Here is an 18,760-nt window from a genome sequence, read left to right on the forward strand (position 1 = left end):
TCATCCATTTCACTGATTGTCAAATTTATTGGCATACAGTTGGGCAAAATAATTCCTAATTATTGTTTTAATTTTCTCTTCATTGGTGGTGAATTCACCCTTTTTATTTTTTATACTGATAATTTGGTGGTGTTCTTTCTTTTTTAAAATCAAATTAACCAAAGGTTTGTCAGCTTAATTTTTTTTCATAAAACCAACTCTTAGTTTTATCTATTAGTTCAATAGTTTTATTAATTTCAATTTTATTAATCTCTCCTTTGGTTTTCAGACTTTCTAATTTTGTATTTAATTGAGGATTTTTAATTTGTTCTTTTTCTAACTTTTTAGATGCATGCCTAATTCATTGATCTCCTCTTTATTTTATTCACGTGAGCATTAAGAAATATAAAACTTTCCCTAAGAACAACTTTTGCTGCATGCCCTAAGTTTTGGTATGTTGTCTCATTATTGTCATTCTCTTGGATGAAGTTACTGATTTGTTTCTATGATTTGTTGTTTGACCCATTTATTCTTTTGTTTGTTGTTGTGCATAACTTTCCTTTAATTTATGTTCATTAAAATATTGTAAAGGAGGACAGTATGAAATTGCAGGCAGAGATGAATGGGAAGCAGATACTGATGACTTTCTGAAACACAGAGAAAGAAAAGAAGTCGTTGCTTGAAGGATTATCTCGCCAAATCCACAGCGTCTCCTGGGCTATAATGAAAAGTCAAGTTCCAACTTCTTTCTTCCTTTCTAAGTATTAGGATTTGCTGATTAGAAAAAAAAAGTCATGTTTTCAGATGTGATTCAGAAGCTTACCAACAGGGTTATGAGTGTGATTTGCAGGACTCTCAAATATCATACATCTCCATTACGTAGGCTTTAGGCGCTAAGCCAATGGCTGCCTTTATTTCTCCTACCCACCAGCCAAATCTATTGTAAGCCTTGCTGAGAATGTAGATAACGTCATCACGTTTAAATGACAGCTCATAAGGAACAGTCGCTGTGCAGTCCCACAGACCTTGGTAAAAATTAGCATAAGAGTGCTTTTATCTGCTGGAGTGTGAGTGACCTCCTGATTCATCTGCTTGGGCGTCTCCATCTCTTGTAAGAGCTGTCATCTTCATCTTCTGGCAGTACTTCATAAAGTTCACGTTCGCTGGCCTGGCCGTTTGCTGGAGGGCTCGTGATCGGGGATGAGGAATCAACATCATCATATAATTCTCCTCTTTCATAGTCATCCTCAGGAATGACACCAAATTCTATGTTTTGTAACACAGATTTCAACTGGTGGACCCATTCCTTGGTGTCTCAGGGTGTGGCCACTGTGAATTCATAGATGCGTTTATCAGGAGTTGAGATTTCAAAACAGCAATCTTTCTTTGCATCCTTCATTCTGACGTTGTATCCATCTATAGCAAATTCACCTTTTTGTTGTTTGTCTTTGTCACTTCCATAATAATAGAAAACTGTTTTGCTAAGAGCACACCAAGGCTTCTGACATTCAAAGCCCTGGAAGCTGTGATCTTTTCTTGGTTTCTCAAGTAGCCAGACTTCAGAACAAATGGAAGGTCCTGCGCTGCAATTGGAAGGAACTGGTTTCCATCGGACCACACCTCATCGTCTTTTTCACAGCAGTGGGATGTTTGGGAGAGTGAAAGATCATCATTTTGGGAGAGTGAAAGATCATCATATTCTTCTCCATCTTCTCCATCAACTTTGTCTTGGAATTCCTGGGGATAGACAGACTTTACATCTTTTATCTTCTTAATAAGGGATTCTCTCTTTTCCTTTGCTTTCTTGGATAAATTTTCCCCTCTGAGTATTTCTGCTACAGATGTCTCAAGATCTGCCAACAGGCTCCCGCACTTCGTCAGGGACTGCTGGGGAAGAGGAAGTGGCGCCGGCCTGGAGCATTAGTTAGACTGGACCGGCAGATAGTGCACCGCCCCCCCAACCCCGGCCCCAGCCCACCTGGTCCGAGCTGCCTCCCAAGCTTGTAATCCAAGCTTCATTGCCTTAAAGAATATTATATTCCAAGTCCTCCAATCTTTTAATGTATAAGCTGCAAGGTCCTGTGTAGTCCTGACTGTGGTTTCACAAAATTTAAATTATTTCTTTCTGTCTGCTTGCAATATTTTCTCTTTGACATGTATATATAATATATATTATAAATAATATATTATATATAAAAATATATATATTATATATATATAAATTCTCTTTGACAATTTTGGAATTTGACTATAATATTCCTTGCAATTTGGTATCTCTTTCAGGAGGTGATTGGTGGATTCTTCCAATGACTATTTTACTTTCTGGTTCTAGAACCTCAGGGCAGTTTTCTTTGATGATTTCTTGAAAGATGCTGTCCAGGCCCTTTTTTTCATCATAGCTTTCAGGCAAACCAATGATTCTTAAATTATCTCTCCTGGATCTATATTCTAGGTCTGTTGTTTTTCCAATGAGGTCTTTTGTTTTCTTCTATTTTTTCCATTCTTTTGATTTTGACAGATTCTTGATGTCTCATAGAGTCATTAATTTCCAGTTGCCCAATTCTAATATTTAATGAAGTGTTTTCTTCAGTTAGATTTTTGTACCTCCTTTTCCATTTGGTCCATTTTACTTTATAAGGAGTTTTCTCTTCAGTGAGTTTTTGTGCCTCCCTTTCCATTTGGTCAATTCTACTTTTTAAGGAGTTTTCTACAGTCAGTTTTTTTTTCCTTTTCCAAGCTATTGACTCTCTTGCATGCCTCATTTCTTTTCCCATTTTTTCTGCTGCCTCTCCTATTTGACTTTTAAAATTGTTCTTGAGCTCTTTCAAGAAGGCTTTTTAAGGTTGAGACCAGTTCATATTCCCCTTTGAGGTTTTTGATGTGAGTATACTGACAATGTTGTTCTCTTCTGAATTTTTGTTTTGATCTTCTCTGTCTACATAGTAAGAATCTATGGTCATTGTTTGTTTTTGCTTTTTGCTTATTTTTTTTGCCTATTTCCTGGCTTTTAAAGTTGAACTCTCCTGCTGGATCACAAGGGGCACTGACCCAAGCTTACTGGGAACCAGGGACCTAGTCTCTGGCTTTGTGTGCCAGGGCCTCAGGTGCTGACATTTGGAGACTGCAAGGCCCTGGCAGCTTACCTGGTGCTGAGCTGGGGTCAGCAACACTGAAACTCTCAGGGTGGAGGGTCTAGCTCCTGAAGGACTGTAGCAGCAAGCACCCCAAGCGTCCTCAGGGTTTGCAGCTACCACAGGTTCTTGGATCTGCTTTGTTAAAGGAAAGCAACTCAAAATGGGTTAACAAGCTTACTTTAATCAGTCAGACATATATCGTTTACCTTGTTCAGGAGAAAAGGTCAGCACCCTGAACCTCAAAGTATACAGGCATAATTATCAAGACAGAAACATCAAGTAGACAGATTTCCAAACTGTCCAACCATTACATCCATACCCAGTCAACATCTGGGTTTCCACATTCTGGGTTTTTCAAAGCCGGGGACTCTCAACAACGGCTTCCCAGAATTCAGATCAAATCACAGAACACTTCTCAAAGTGAGTCCCAAAACAAAGTTACACATCAGGGCTTATATAGCCTTCTCCTGGCTCAGAGAATGTAACAACCTTATTGACTCGCTGGCCAATCAAGAAGTATCTACTGAAAAACAAGCCTCCCCCACCCAAGGCTTCAGGTGCACATTAGCCTAGGGGCAGGGAAGATCTTTAAAATTTACATTCTTATTACAAGGACATATGCTCACCCAGGCTGCTTTGAAGCACTAGAAGGTTTGGCTCCTAGAGAATGCCTGCCCGCCTCCTAGAGAATGCCTGCCCACCTGGAGCTGTGCCTCCTGGAATTGTGCTTCCCAGAGATGTGCTGAGGCACAGGGGGGTGTGGCTGCTGGAAGATGCCTGCCTGCATGTGGTGGTTTTCCAATCTAGAGTCTACCAGTTCCCCTGCCTGTGCCAAGGTACTCAGGGGTTCCATGTGTTGCCACTTACCTGCTTCACCACTCTGGGACTCAGAATCTCCCCCTGGTTTGCTGAGGTGGGGTGTGCTGCTGCCTCCTGTCTTTTACTGCTCCCTGTCCACCAGAGTAATAGGGACCTTTCCCATTAATCCCCTGTAGCACCAATGCAATATTCACAGCACTGACCCAGTGACTATGAATATGCTGGTACAGTTCTGAATCACAAAATATAACAGACTCTCCATATAGAAGACAGAAGCAAAACATTTATTTAGACACCAGAAAACCAAATCCCAACACCAGGAAACTGAATCCATCATAGCAACAAAAAAGTTAATACACATGGGGCGGCCAGGTAGCACAGCGAGTAAGAGCACCAGCCCAGTGTTGAGAAGACCTGGAGATCGAATCCTGGGCTCAGACACTTAGCACCCACCCAGAAACACCTGGCCGTGTAACCTTGAGCAAGTTACTTAACCCCAATTGCTTAGGGGCGGCCAGGTGGCTCAGCGAGTAAGAGCACCGGCTCCAGTGTTGGGATGACCTGGATCAAATCCAGGCTCAGAAACTCAGCACCACACCCAGAAATAATAACTGACCGTGTAACCTTGAGCAAGTTACTTAACACCAATTGCTTTTAAAAAAAAAGTTAATACACTGTAGCACAGCAGGGAGCCACACCATCCTTTAGCCTTCTCACAAACAAACACTCAGAAGCCCAGTTGTCTCCTTGGCTGCGTCCTCTTCTCCCTCCAACTCTAACTGCTCTGACTCTCATCTTCTTGTGGTCTCTGCTCCACCCCTCAGCAAACTCCTTCCACCATAGGCTCCATATGATTACATTCAACCTATTAGGGGACAAGGAAGATTTTCAAATGACCATTACCATTATATTTGGCCCCAAGATCTTTCATGTCCCTTACAGAGCAAAAATACATTAACAATACATTTCATTACATTACAAAAGTAAATGGGAGTTTAGGAGTAACTAAACTGGTGGGGTAACTGGTATCAACAGAAATTTACAATATAAGAGCAATAACAGAAAATAAACATACAAAATAATATCATAGGGTAGGGGCTTGAATGCAAGCACCCCATCGTTCCCCCTTCAAACAAATGGGGCTCAAAATCTTGGGGTGAGGGGTGAAGTTCTCTTCCTCCATAGTGACTTCCTCCTGAAATTGGACATAGAACTGTCCCCGCCCCAAGAGGTCCCATTTGAGAGGTCAGTTCTTTAGCTGGTCAACACCAGGTCCAGGGTTGATACACCACAGTCATGGACAGGGGATGACATTTGACTTAAGTGATCAGGAGCCTACAGATGGAGGGTACTAAGCTTGCAGGGGGAAAAAATCTAGCAAATAAGTTTAACAGATAAACAGCCAAAAAGAAACAAAGAGATAATAACCAGAAGCAGGGTAGATATAGGGGTCTGCTGTGCTTCTGGAGTCCATGAACCCACTATTATAGCTTCATTCATGGTAGAATATATGAGTTAAAGGTACAATTTGGTAATCATATTTTTCTGAATAAACTGCAGTTACAGTATTATCTTTCCCACATGCTGTAATTTCTTCAGCCTTTGGAACATCATCTGGTTTACATTTTACCCATATTTTAGCTCCCAATTTTATTCTGTCAGTAGAAACAAGCCCTTCAGTTCCTCCAATACTTATTTTGGGAGGAAAGTCAGTTTTCACAAAGGATATTGTTTCACAAGGTATAATAATCACTTGAACTATTGTATCACTTTTACAAAACTGTATAGGCTCTTCACTTAAATTTCGGAATGTCCCAATAATTTCTCCTTGATAATTAGAATCTATTACTCAAGCTAATACATGTATTCCTTGAGCTGCTAAACCTGATTTAGGTAATATTTGCCCAAAATGATTTTTAGGGATTCTCATACATATTGCAGTAGAAATGTTTCTTATTTCTTTTCTATCCAACCAAAAGTCCTCTAAACAATGTAAATCATGTCCTGTCAAAACAAGTGTTCCTATATATGGTGCTGGGGCATCTTGCCTCACAATCCAATACTCAATATTTGGGATCTTATGTGTTTGCTGTTTTCTAATTTATAGATTTGGGATCATCATTCTGGCTAGAGGTTTACTTCCTCTCAGTGCTCTATTATTCAAATTATGTAAAGCAGTGAACAAATTATCCTTTCAACATTGATATGAATTACTAGAACTTAACTTCCTTAACTGTTCTTTCAATAATCCATTTATTCTTTCAATTAACCCAGATGCTTTTGGTTAACATGAAATATGATATGTCCATTCTATATTGTTTAATATACAATATCTCTTCATTTCATTACCTTTGAAATGTGACTCACTGTTACTTTGAATCTATATTGGGGTTCCATAATATAGACTTATGATATCTAGAGTTTTACAGGCATTTTTCTGGGTCTTATTCTTATAAGGACAAATCACTAGTACACCTGAATAGGTGTCAACACAAGTACATATAAATTTAAACCCTTTATCTTGGGATAGGGGTCCAACATAATCTATTTGACAAATTTGGGCTGGGATGTTTCCCCCTGCTATGTCTCCAGTTACTACCTGAGGAGCAGTTTGTTCATTTTGCAGTTGACATATATGATATTCCGTTGCTACCTCTTTTAACAGTGAATATGAAAAACCAATACTTTGATCTTGTGCCCAGTGGTGTATGGCCTGGACCCCTAACTGGTCAGCTATTTGATGGACCCGTTTTGCTAGTGTCAGATCATCAGTTGGTTTCAGAGTATGGACAATATGTTGAGTAGCAATCTTTGCTAGTTGATCAATATGTGCATTGTACTCACATTCTGGCGTGGTGAGGGCCACATGAGCAGCTACATGACAAACTGACAAATTAGTAACCAAAGACATGTTCCATATATCTTCCCATAATTCTTTGCCCCAGACTGGTTTACCATGAATTTCCCAATTTTTATTTTTCCACATGGGCATCCATGTAGCTAACCCATTAACTACTGCCCTTGAATCAGTGAACATATGTCACTGTCCTCTTTGTTGTTTTAATGACTTGATATAGTGCCATCAGTTCAACATATTGACTACTTCCATCTGTCCCAGAACCTTCTTTAATCTGAGTCTTCCTGAAGGTGTGACAAACTTGGATACAAAGGTTTAGAAAGATCTGTAGTGGCAATTCTTCTCTATTTTGTCTAACATCAAGACCCTTTTCTCAATACATTTTGGATAGTTCATTAGTTGAAATACCATCAATTCTTCCAGTAAACAATTCTTTTCTTGTCAATCTATTCTGACTTTGAATCTACTGGCTATTACTCTTTTCTCAAGGAAATTTATCCTTTTCCCATTCCTTAAGTCAGTTAACTGTGGAATCTTATCCAGTACCTCTGAAAGAGAGTTCCCTATCTCCCCAATTAGTAGAGTCAGAATTAGGTGCTTAGAAGGCAGGAGGAGACAGCTTCACTATGATATTTCTATGAGAAACTGATAAGGGGATATCATGATACACATTTGCATCTTGGACTATGAGAGCTCTCTTAATTACCTCCTCCTTTAACTTTCTCATATAGTCCCTAAGCAAATACCAGGGTCTCTCCACTAGGCCACAAAATATCCGTGGGATTCGTTTTATTGCATCCTTTGGCAGCTAAAGCTAATAGATTGGTTGTGCTGTTACCTCCTCGCATATGGTAATCCCTAAAAGCTTGCTGTACAAAAGGATTCTAATAGCTATAAATTTCAAGTAATCCATGCTATCTATCCATACTCCTCTGGTTCCCTCCTCACTGATTCTCACCATCCAAGATACTAACAATTCTTTTATCCTTTGGATGAATCTGCTTAATCTATCAGTAACCTCCTACTGAGTAAAATCCTCAATTATCTCCCTAAACTTTGTTTGGCCTCCCTGGTTCTCCTGCTTTCTTCTTAGCATGGGGCAAACTTCTGCCTTTGTAAAAGCCTCTTCATATAACATTGTTTCCTTTTCCACCCACTCTCTCTCCTGGCAGATGTCGCCAGGGCAACTAGGCTCAGTCTGTATTACTACAGAATGTACATTCCTCTAATTAGTTTTTTTGTTCTTCTTAGCTTAATTCACAGTTTTTTCTTCTACCACCTGGGACCCTCCAGTTTGCTCTTCTTAAAGGAGAGCCCAAACACTGTAACACAGAAAGTTTCTTATGCAAATAAGTTAGCTTCCTTTCCATCTGAGTTTTCTCTTTCAGCAGCTCCTCTCTGCTTTTACATGTAATACAATAACCTGTTAGCAAAACCCAGCCTCTTCTACATAGTCTTTCCAATTCTTTCTCTGGTTTTATTCATGTTCCTTGCAAACATGCTTCTAAATCTCTAGGTTCTCCCTTCTGTAGCCTTGGTTCCCAGTTTTCACAGAGTCCTGTACTTTTAGCCCATTCCCTTGCTAGAGAGGAATAAAGTAAATTCTCCTATCCTGGGATATCCATTTCTTCTTCTAAAGTCCTTCTGCTTACAAATAGAGGTCCTATATTTCATGATCCCATTCTTGTCACCAAATATAGTGCCAACACAATATTCACAGCAGCAATCATTACATCCCCCAGGCTTCAAGACTGCTGCACTCTCTCTTTCTGCTGACTCAGTTGTTCCAGGGTTTTTCCTGGAGCAATATTTTCTGGGTTTTTAGAGGTCAATAAGGGAGAGTGAGAGAGATTTACTTCTTACTCCACCATCTTGGCTCCCAGAAGTGCCTTCAAGTCTATCTCCTTTTAAAAACTCTTAATTTTCTTAAAACGCAGGTCTGATCATGTCACCCTCCTACTTAATAAACTCCTATGGCTTCCTATCACCTCTAGGATAAAAAAACCAAATCCTCAACTTGGCATTCAAAGTCCTTCATAACTTAGCCCTCTCTTATATTTACAATCTTCCTATACCTTACTCTCCCCCTCATACTCTTCTATCCAGTAACATTTGGCCTCTGGACAGTTCCACAATATAGATACTCATATCTCTGGGCTCTGGGAATTCTTTGGCTGTCCCTCATGTCTGGGATGCTCTCGCTCTTCATCCCTGCCTAGTACCTTCCCTGGCTTCCTTTAAGTCCCTCCTAAAATCTTATTTTCTACAAAAAGCCTTTTCCAAACTCTCAATTCTAGCACCTTCTGACTCCTTATTTTCTTATTATCTAAAATTTCTTATTTAGACTGTATATAGCTTGTTTGTACATATTTATCTGTTTATTGTCTCACCTATCTAGTGAGCTCCTTAAGGGCAGAAGCTGTCTTTTGCCTGTCTTTGTAATACAGTGCTTAACACAGAGCCTGGAACTTAGGTGGCATAGTAGGCCAAGTAGGTGCTTAATATGTGTCAATTGATTATCTTCTGCTACCAGCAAGCACAGAATCCTCAAAGCTGTCCTTAGCTTTACCTGCTATTTGATTCTCCTCCAGAAGATGGTGATAGTTACTAGCTCTTAAGGGGCTGGCCCGTTGAAAAATGATGTTGAATGCTTAGCTATCCCTTTTGCAATTCTTATATGCTTAGCAGGGCATTGAGAGCCTCTAGTTGACAAAAATTTCTGTGGCTGACCTCAAGATAAGGAGTATAAAGAACCTCCTCAGATATAGGGAAACAACAGAGGAGCTTCCTTGCCAATCAAATTGCTGAAGGGCTATGAGTGCCCTTGAAATTCAGTGCTTGAAGGCAAAGCACTGCTTGCCTCACCCTAGTTATGGCCTTGCCAGTCTACATAAACCTTCTGCTGTTTATATACAGATCCAAAGGTTCATCCTTGTAGCAGCAAGCACCCCAAGCGTCCTCAGGGTTTGCAGCTACCACAGGTTCTTGGATCTGCTTTGTTAAAGGAAAGCAACTCAAAATGGGTTAACAAGCTTACTTTAATCAGTCAGATGTATATCATTTATCTAGTTCAGGGGAAAAAGATCAGCACCCCGAACTTCAGAACATACAGACAGAATTATCAAGACAGAAACATCAAGTAGACAGATTTCCAAACTGTCCAACCATTACATCCATACCCAGTCAACATCTGGGTTTCCACATTCTGGGTTTTTCAAAGCCGGGGGACTCTCAACAACGGCTTCCCAGAATTCAGATCAAATCACAGAACACTTCTCAAAGTGAGTCCCAAAACAAAGCTACACATCAGGGCTTATATAGCCTTCTCCTGGCTCAGAGAATGTAACAACCTTATTGACCCACTGGCCAATCAAAAAGTATCTACTGAAAAACAAGCCTCCCTCCCCAGGCTTCTGGTGCACTTTAGCCTAGGGGCAGGGAAGATCTTTAAAATTTACATTCGCATTACAATCCTCCACACAAAAGATATCTGTGTGACTACTAGAAAAGGTACTTCACTCTATTTTACACTCAAATGTTTGGTTTGTTCTACACTTTAGGTCACTTCATGATGAGTTTATAACTAGTTTCCTTCTGCTCCTCTTCCCCCTCCATACTGCCTTTATAGCTCACCTGGCTGCTGGTGTAGTGTGAGCACGGGTAAACCCAGCTGGGGGGAAGGTGGAGGGGATGTATGCAGGAACTCACTTTTAAGTTTAATCTTCATATTCAAGATGGTGGAGTAGAAACAGGACTTCCATGCGGCTCCAGCTTCCACCTCCTCCAATTCATGTAAAAGGTGACTCTGAAGAAACTTTGCAGTTACAGAACCCACAAAATGACACAGAGAAGCTAACTTCCCACTGAGGACAGCCCAGCAGGCTGGCAGGAAGCAGCCAGGGCAGTGTTCTGGGAGCCAAGCCCAGCCCCACATGAGCCCAAGGTTTTAGACTCAGGGTGGCCTGACCAGCCGCTGACTAGAGGGACTTCAGATCACCAGCAGCTGTGGAGGTTTCCAGAATTATCAACACATAGATGCTAAGGACAAAGTGAAAGGTCAGTGTAGTGTGGACTTTGGGATCTGGTAGTTTGGGAATGTGGTCTGGCCTTTATCCCATGGAGGGAAAAGCCCCTGAGGTGCTGTGGCAGTGCAACTGCAGCCACATGGCAGATTTAGCTCCTGGCTTGCAGATTGGAGGCAGACCAAGTGACCAGTCTGAGAGGTAATCACTCTTGCTTTAACCTGCTTGAATCTGGATCACTGTCTAGGGTGGAGGTCCTGGGGTGCATGACCAGCTTGCCAGAGCATGTGGAGGCTTCAAAGAGGGCACCCAACTAATACCTTCAGCTGCTGAGAAAACCCCAGGGATTGGGACAAAGCTCCCTTGTCAAAGTAGCAGAGTCCTACTGTGGCTAAAAGCTCAAAAGTCAAGTAATTGAGTGGCCACATGAGCAGGCAAAGGAAACAAAGAAGCAGAGCAATTTAACTTTACACTCCTATTTTGGGGAAAAAAAGAATCAAAGCATGGAACAGGAGGAAGACAGCAAAGTCAGAATTCCTGCACCAAAAGCTTCCAAGAAAAATATGAGCTGGTTACAGGCCATAGAGGACCTTAAGAAGGATTTTGAAAACCAAATAAGAGAAGTGGAGGAAAAATTGGGAAAATAAATGGGAATGATGCAAGAAAATTATGAAATGGGAGTCAACAACCTGACTGAAGAAAATAACACCCTAAAAAATAGAGTAACTCAAATGGCAAAAGAGGCTCAAAAAGGCAATGAGGAGAAGAATGCCTTAAAAAACTGAATTTGCCAGATGGAAAAAGAATCTAAAAATATAAAAAACTGAAGAGAATCATTCCTTCAGAATTAGATTGGAGCAAATGGAAGCTAATGACTTTATGAGAAATCAAGATACTATTAAAAAGATCCAAACAAATGAAAAAATAGAAGTTAATGTGAAATATCTCATTGGAAAAATCACTGACATGGAAAATAGATCCAGGAGAGATCATTTTAAAATTATTGGACTACCTGAAAACCATGATCAAAAAAAAAATCTAGAAATCATGCTTCAAGAAATTCTCAAGGAAAATTGCCCTGATGTTTTGGAACCAGAAGACAAAATAGAGCTTGAAAGAGCTCCTGAAAAAGATCCCCAAAAGAAAACTCCTAGGAATATTATAGCCAGGTTCCAGAGTTCCCAGATCAAGGAGAAAATATTACAAGCAGCCAGGAAGAAACAATTTGAATATTATGGAAACACAATCAGGATAACACAGGATCTGGCAGCTTCTACATTGAGGGATTGAAGGGCTTGGAATATGATATTCTGGAGGTCAAAGGAGCTGGGATGACCAACCCAGCAAAACTGAGTATCATGTTTCAGGGGAAAATATGTCATTCAGTGGAATAGAGGACTTTCAAGCATTCTTGATGAAAAAACCAGAGTTGAATAGAAAATTTGACATTCAGATACAAGAAGCAAGAGAAGCATGAGAAGGTAAACAGGGAAAAGAAATCATAAGGAACTTATCAAAGTTGAACTATTTATATTCCTACATGGAAAAACAATAATTGTAACTTATGAAATTTTTATCAATATTAGAATAGTTGAAGGGAATAGAAATGTGTGTATATATATGTATACACACATATATTTGTCTATATAGGAGGTTATATGGGCGTATGAATACATATGTGAGTGTGTGTATATATGTGTACAGGTATACATAGATAAAGGGCACAGGAGCAATTTAATAGGAAGGGATGACACTTAAAAGGTGAAATTAAGAGGTGAGCGAGGAACATAATGAGAGGAGATGGGGAGAGACAGAATGGGGTAAACTATCTCATGTAGAAGAGGCAAGGGAAAATGATTACAATGGAGGGGAAGAAGAGGAACGTAAGAGGCAATGGGTCAACCTTATTCTCATTGAATTTGGCTTAGGAAGGGAATGACATACACACTAAATAGGGTATCTCACCCTACAGGAGAGTAGGGGGGAAGAGGATGAGAGGGAGGATAATGGAAGGGAGGGCAGGCTGGGGGGGGGAGGGAAGTTGGAAGCACCCACCTTTGAAAGGGGACAGGATCAAAGTAGAGAATAGAACAAGTGGGGAGTGGAATAGGATGGAGGGAAATATAGTCAGTCTTTTATAATATATCCACTACGGAAATGTTTTGCATAGGTACACATGTACAACTTATATTGAATTGCTTATCTTCCCAGTAAGGGTGGGTGACAAGGGAGGAAGGGAAAGAATGTGGAATTCAAAGTTTTAAAATTAAATGTTTAAAATATATATGTAGATGTATCTATCTATCTATCTATCTATCTATCTATCTATCTATCTATCTATCTATATATGTACTATACATGTAACTGGGAAATAAGATATAGAGGCACTGGGGCATAGAGATCCACCATGTCCTACTGGAAAGTCGGAGGGAGTATGGGGGAAGATAAGGGAGAGAGCAGATTGGAGGAGAGGATATCCAGTGGGATCGCTATTTTGGGGTGGTGGGTAGGGGAAAAATGGGGAGAAAATTTGTAACTCAAAATCTTGTGGTAATGAATGATGTAAACTAGAAGTTAAAGAACTTGATAAAGTTTTTAAAAAGGAAAAAAGTAAAAATATGATTGTTAGAGTTGAAAAAAAGTTTAATTGTCATTATCAATACTTTTTAAGTCCAGACAATCAAGGAAATAGTAAATCAAATCCTAATTTCTAGCGTCTCCCTATTTCCTATGTGTAAATGTTTATAATGAAAATGTATCCAGCTTTTCCACATGTGTGAGCATTTATACTTCCAAAATTAGCAAACGCCACAAATCAAAGCTTGATTTGGTTTTGTTGATTATCTAAACTTTAAAAAGTGTTACTAATTAAAATTAAACTTAAAACTGAGACTTGTGAACATTTCCCCATCCAGAGGGTCAATTGTTAAACATTTACCAACACATTCTAGGAAGCACTCCTCATTCCATTATTTTTCTGTTTCCCATCATCCCCTTGGTCAAGAAAGCTAAACCACGGGGCGGCCAGGTAGCACAGCGAGTAAGACCACCGGCTCCAGTGTTAGGATGACCTGGATTGAATCCCGGGCTCAGATACTCAGCACCACACCCAGAAATAACTGGCCGTGTAACCTTGGGCAAGTTACTCAACCCTGATTGCTTAAAAAAAAAAAAAAAGCTAAACCATTCAAATTACTCTAGGCTACTCTTTAAGATATTCAAAGGGGAAAAGATGAGGGTATCAAACTGTTTATTGCTCCCAGCTAAGGTGCCCTCAGGTTAGTCAGAGAAAAAAGGCAACATCTCTTGGCATGCCATCTTTATTGAAATTTTATAGTTTGTCTTGATACAGGCTTACCTTGGAGATATTGCAGGCTTGGTTTCAGACCATGTAATAAAACAACATTGAAATAAAACAAGTAACAGGAATTTTTAAAATTCCTGGTATATGTAAAAGGCATGTTTACACCATACTGTAGTCTATCAAGTGTGTAATTATGTCTGAAAATATATATATTTTAATTAAAATTACTTGATTGCTAAAAAACAAATATCCTAACCTTTATCTGAGCTTTCAGTGAGTCTTAATCTTTTTGCTGGTGGAGGGTCTTGCCTCAGTGTTAATGGCAGCTGACTGATCATGATGGTGGTCCAGCTTTTGATCTCTCTTTGCGACTTCCATTATAGCGTAGTCGGCAAGGAGTACAAAGCATAGTGCCTCTATTTGTTCCAGGATCCATGGCCATTTGGATTGAGATTGTAAGGCCAAGGATCCTGGAGGGGTGGAATGTGATAGTAATGGAACATAAACATTCCCCTGTATTGGCTTAGTTTTCAAATTGATTGTGTTAAAACCCAGAGCTTGTTAATCCCACCTGTGGGATGGACTTGTGGATGTGAAAAGAGAGTCCTGAACTGGGAGGAGCTGGTGATGTAGATTTGGAGAGACAAGAGAGAGGCAGAAGAACTTTTTTTGAAGCAGCACCTCGTGGAGGCAGAGAGAGAGAGACGGAGAGCATTGCTGAGTGCCACTTTGAATTGCCCTGGACTTTTGAGACCTGCCCCCTGAGCTGCCAAGGACTGAGGAAACATGGCTATTTTGCTGGTACTTTGTCTGTCTGTTTTGATGTTGTTTTTGCCAGATTTGTCCACTGGTTAAAGACAGTCCTGTTGTTGAAGAAGTCCTGGAACCTGGCTTTTGGTTGAGAACCCCTGAGACTGTCCTGCAGACAGAGAGTGAATACTGTCCACTGGTGAAGGACAGTGCTGTTGTTGCAGGGGTCTGGGAACCTTTCTGTTGGTTCAGAAGCCCTGAAGAAAGATATTCTGGTTGTATGTTTACAGAAATCCTGGGAGAGAGTTTTGCTAATGTTTTCAGGGGTTCTAGGACTGTTCTACAGACAGAGGATGAATTAGTGAAGAGACTGGCAATGTATCTTATGGCCTTGCTAAGCCTTGTCTCCCCAGGAACTAAGATTGCTGAGAACTTGCCTCGTGTCAAGATGAAGAAAAGACATCCATTTGGGTATTAAGTGCTGTGCTTAAACTTGATGTAACTCTGGGGTAGATTCAATTGTGATCCAGGGGAGGGGAACTTTTGACGTTTTTGTGTTCTATGGTTGAGCAAATGATTGTACTTTACTTAGATTGGAAACTAATCTCCATTTGAGAAGAGGGACTTTGTGGTGGACTAAATGAAGGTACAGCCTAGGGGTAAAGTAGTATTTAGAACCAGGACTTTGTAATTGATCAAATGATTGGAAGGTCCTGGGGTGGGGTAGTGCTTGGAGATTATTTAATCACTTTAATCACGCTTAGTAAATGCTGTATTTTGAATGATGTCATGTTTTGATCTTCTCTGTTCTTGGTTGGTCACTGAATAAAATGGAGAGCACCTATGCTGGTATTTTGAACCTTGGGAAGTTGCCTTTCCTTGGCATTACATTACGTTACAATTCCTCATTAAACACAATATTTCTAGCTGTTGATTTAAAGTGAGAAAAGTGGGACTCTTCCTTTCACTTAAATACTTTGAGGCTATTGTAGGATTATTCATTGGCTTAATTTTAATATTGTGTCTCTTGGAATAAGGTCCAAGGAGAGGAAGAGAGCACATGCTATTGGAAAAACTGTGCCAGTAAGACATTCAATGCAAGGTTGTCAGAAATCTTCAGTTTGAAAAAAAAAAAAACAAGAAAAAACCCCAAACTAACAAAGAAAACACCCCAAAACATGCATTATCTTCTAAGGCCAATAAAGCAAGTGTACTTAATTGGGTTTGTGTTTTATTGCCCCCAGGTCCTATCACTTCCAGGAATGCAGGAATATCTGTAAATTCTCCCCTAATACCTCCTCCCCCCTGCAGATAAGTACTGCCTCTTTTTTGATAAGTTTGATTAATTTTAGTCACATACATTGTTCTTACTGATGTAAGAGGAGTGGTGCTGTGTTTTACCTAAGTCTGTCCACATGAGTCTATCTAGATGTGGCTCATAGGAAGACATGAATAGACAGATATTCTCCATCCACCATTCTCCCAGGGAGATTAATTTATTCTAGAAGAGAAACAGGTTTGGGGCATTGTAAAGACAAGCACAAGCAGCTTTGCAGAAGACTGCTGCTGTAAACAGCTTTCAAGGTTCTGATTACACAGTATAGTGAGCTCTCTATTTATTCAATAACAAATTAAGGCAAAACATTCACAGAAAACAAAATACAACATTCAGAATGTTTTAACTTCAGAACTTACCACTAAAATGGCCACATAGTTTTCACTAAAGTGGTCGCATAGTTTTAAGCAAAAGATAACACTCATTTAGTAAGTCCTTCATTTAGTAAATCCTTAATTCAGTCACCCTTAAGGAGACAAGCCTCCTTAATTGACACAAAGTACAAATTTCAAAGTCCTCCACCCATGGAGTACCATTAAATTACAATATCATCAGTCACTACTAAGTACCCTCTTAAGGAGTAGTGGAAAATACAAAGGCCATCCACCCCTAGGTCACCAGTAAGTTACAATTTCATCTGTCAGCATTAAATACCCAAGGAGAAGTCTTTTTGTCTTGACTCAAGGCAGGCTCTCAGCTCCCATGGTTCTTCTTCCCTGGTCCCAGCTCCTGCCCAAATCTAAACAACTGCCACCTGAGTTCAAAGGCAGACAACTCCCAGTTCCTTGTACAGCTTTCTGTGCAGTTCCTGTTCCATATTGAAGCTAACAGTGTCTAGTCCACCTCAAGTCCTTATTCAAATACTAGGAAACCAAGTCACAGAACCAGAAAGTCAAAGTCATCACAGTAACCGTTGGTACACATGGTTAATTCGGTGAGCACCCACATTCCCAAGCCTTTACAACAGAACAGGTTCCCTCAAGCAGGGATCCTCCTCTCTCACTCATGGTAGCTCCTCAGCCTGGTTCTCGGAAGCTCTCAGCAGAAGTTCCCAGAAGAAAAGTCTCAGCAGAAGTTCTGTCTGGCTCTCAGAAGAAACTGCCACCATGAGCTCCATTCTCAAAATCAAAATCACTTTCTCTATCCTGGGCCTCTCCTCCTCAGCATCCCCACTGCCTGCTCCAAGAAGTTCTGACTCTCCAGCTTGTGCTTTTCCTTATATAAGGTATTAGCTCCTCCCTGTTCTAGCCCCTTCCTGTTACATCATGAGGTCTATCCCACTGTGGGATTCACAAGTTCTGGGCCTTAATACTTGACACAGTCTTGATCTTGTAACTAGGTGCTAAGAACCTGTTAGCTTGCCAATACGAGGGGATCTTCAAATTTCATTACTATTATGGGCATCTCCATGGGTGTATTGATCATTGTACCAGGCAAAGTGAATGGGAACTATTAAGCTGTGTAAGAAGTATTGACCTGAAATTTTGGTTAAAAGAGGCAAACAGGCTAGGTGATATATATATTCATATTGTTTATTTCTTTAAAACTAACCGAAGCTAGTGAACATGTATGAACAAGGAGCCAGAACTTAAATTCTGACTTCCTAATAAAAGAATGACCAACCTTAAATATGTTTTAGAACAATCCCAACTCAGGGTCTTTATGTCACTCAAATTTATGCTCTCCATATATGTTTAACCATATTATGAGAAAGGAATTTTTTTTAATTGAATAGGTGGTAAATACAATAAGATAAGAGAGTTGACAAAGTGTAAATTGAAATTACAACCCAGGATATCTGTGTTTTCTTTGCCATTAACATGCCATAACATAGTATATGTCCATAAAATATTAAGCTAAAAAGTCCCATTATTCAAGTTAGCATCTGGTCAAGATGTCTTGTCCCTCTAGTCATTGTATAACCTAACCGCCAACATCCTGTCTTCTTGAATAACATATTTGTGATATCTACCATAAAATCTTCTGTATAGTTTCTGCAAGTTTTTTCTCACTGTTATTTTTTAAACTACTGAAGCCTGTTTTCTTTTTCCTCAAATCTTTTAAAGTTGTCTTTACAATGTTTTTATCATATAAATTGTTCTCCTGTGAACCACATTTTGCAACGTGTTTTTTTAAACCATCCTCCCTTATGCTCACCTTGCAATCAAGTCACACAGATTACGTATCTGTTGATTGAATTTGGAGGTTGACATTGAGTTCTTTATAAAAATTTTGCAACCCATCATCCATCTACAAGAAATATTGTCCCCAAAGCTGCAATTACTATATTATCATGGTCTTTTTGCAAGTATTCATCATGAGATGATCACATATCCCTTTAGATGATGTTTTTGGTTGTTTCTGAAATGATGTTTTGGGTACTTTGGGATAAAGGCAATTCCTTTTTTTTTTTTTTTTTCTTTTTTGGGGGGCGGGGGGGTTTTATAATTCCCAAAAGGTTACGCCGCTTTTTTTTGGGACCGGGGGTGTGTGGTTGTGGTTGTTTGTGTGTCTAAGGCCGGAACCGAACTCAGGTCCCCCCTACTCCAGGCACGGCCC

General features: G+C 39.9%; 1 protein-coding gene and 1 pseudogene across 1 annotated transcript in view; one reads left to right on the top strand and one right to left on the bottom strand.

Annotated features, from left to right (window-relative positions):
- TMC5 (transmembrane channel like 5) overlaps window positions 1-18,760 on the top strand; it is a 145,313-nt gene that overhangs the window by 48,172 nt on the left and 78,381 nt on the right. The gene's annotated exons all lie outside the window — the stretch shown is intronic.
- Window positions 777-1,841, bottom strand: LOC138167200 (src kinase-associated phosphoprotein 2 pseudogene; annotated as a pseudogene).

This window comes from Petaurus breviceps, unplaced genomic scaffold (genome assembly GCF_028583685.1).
Source record: "Petaurus breviceps papuanus isolate PSGF00001 unplaced genomic scaffold, PetGlider_PUasm1.0 229, whole genome shotgun sequence".
NCBI lineage: Eukaryota > Metazoa > Chordata > Mammalia > Diprotodontia > Petauridae > Petaurus > Petaurus breviceps.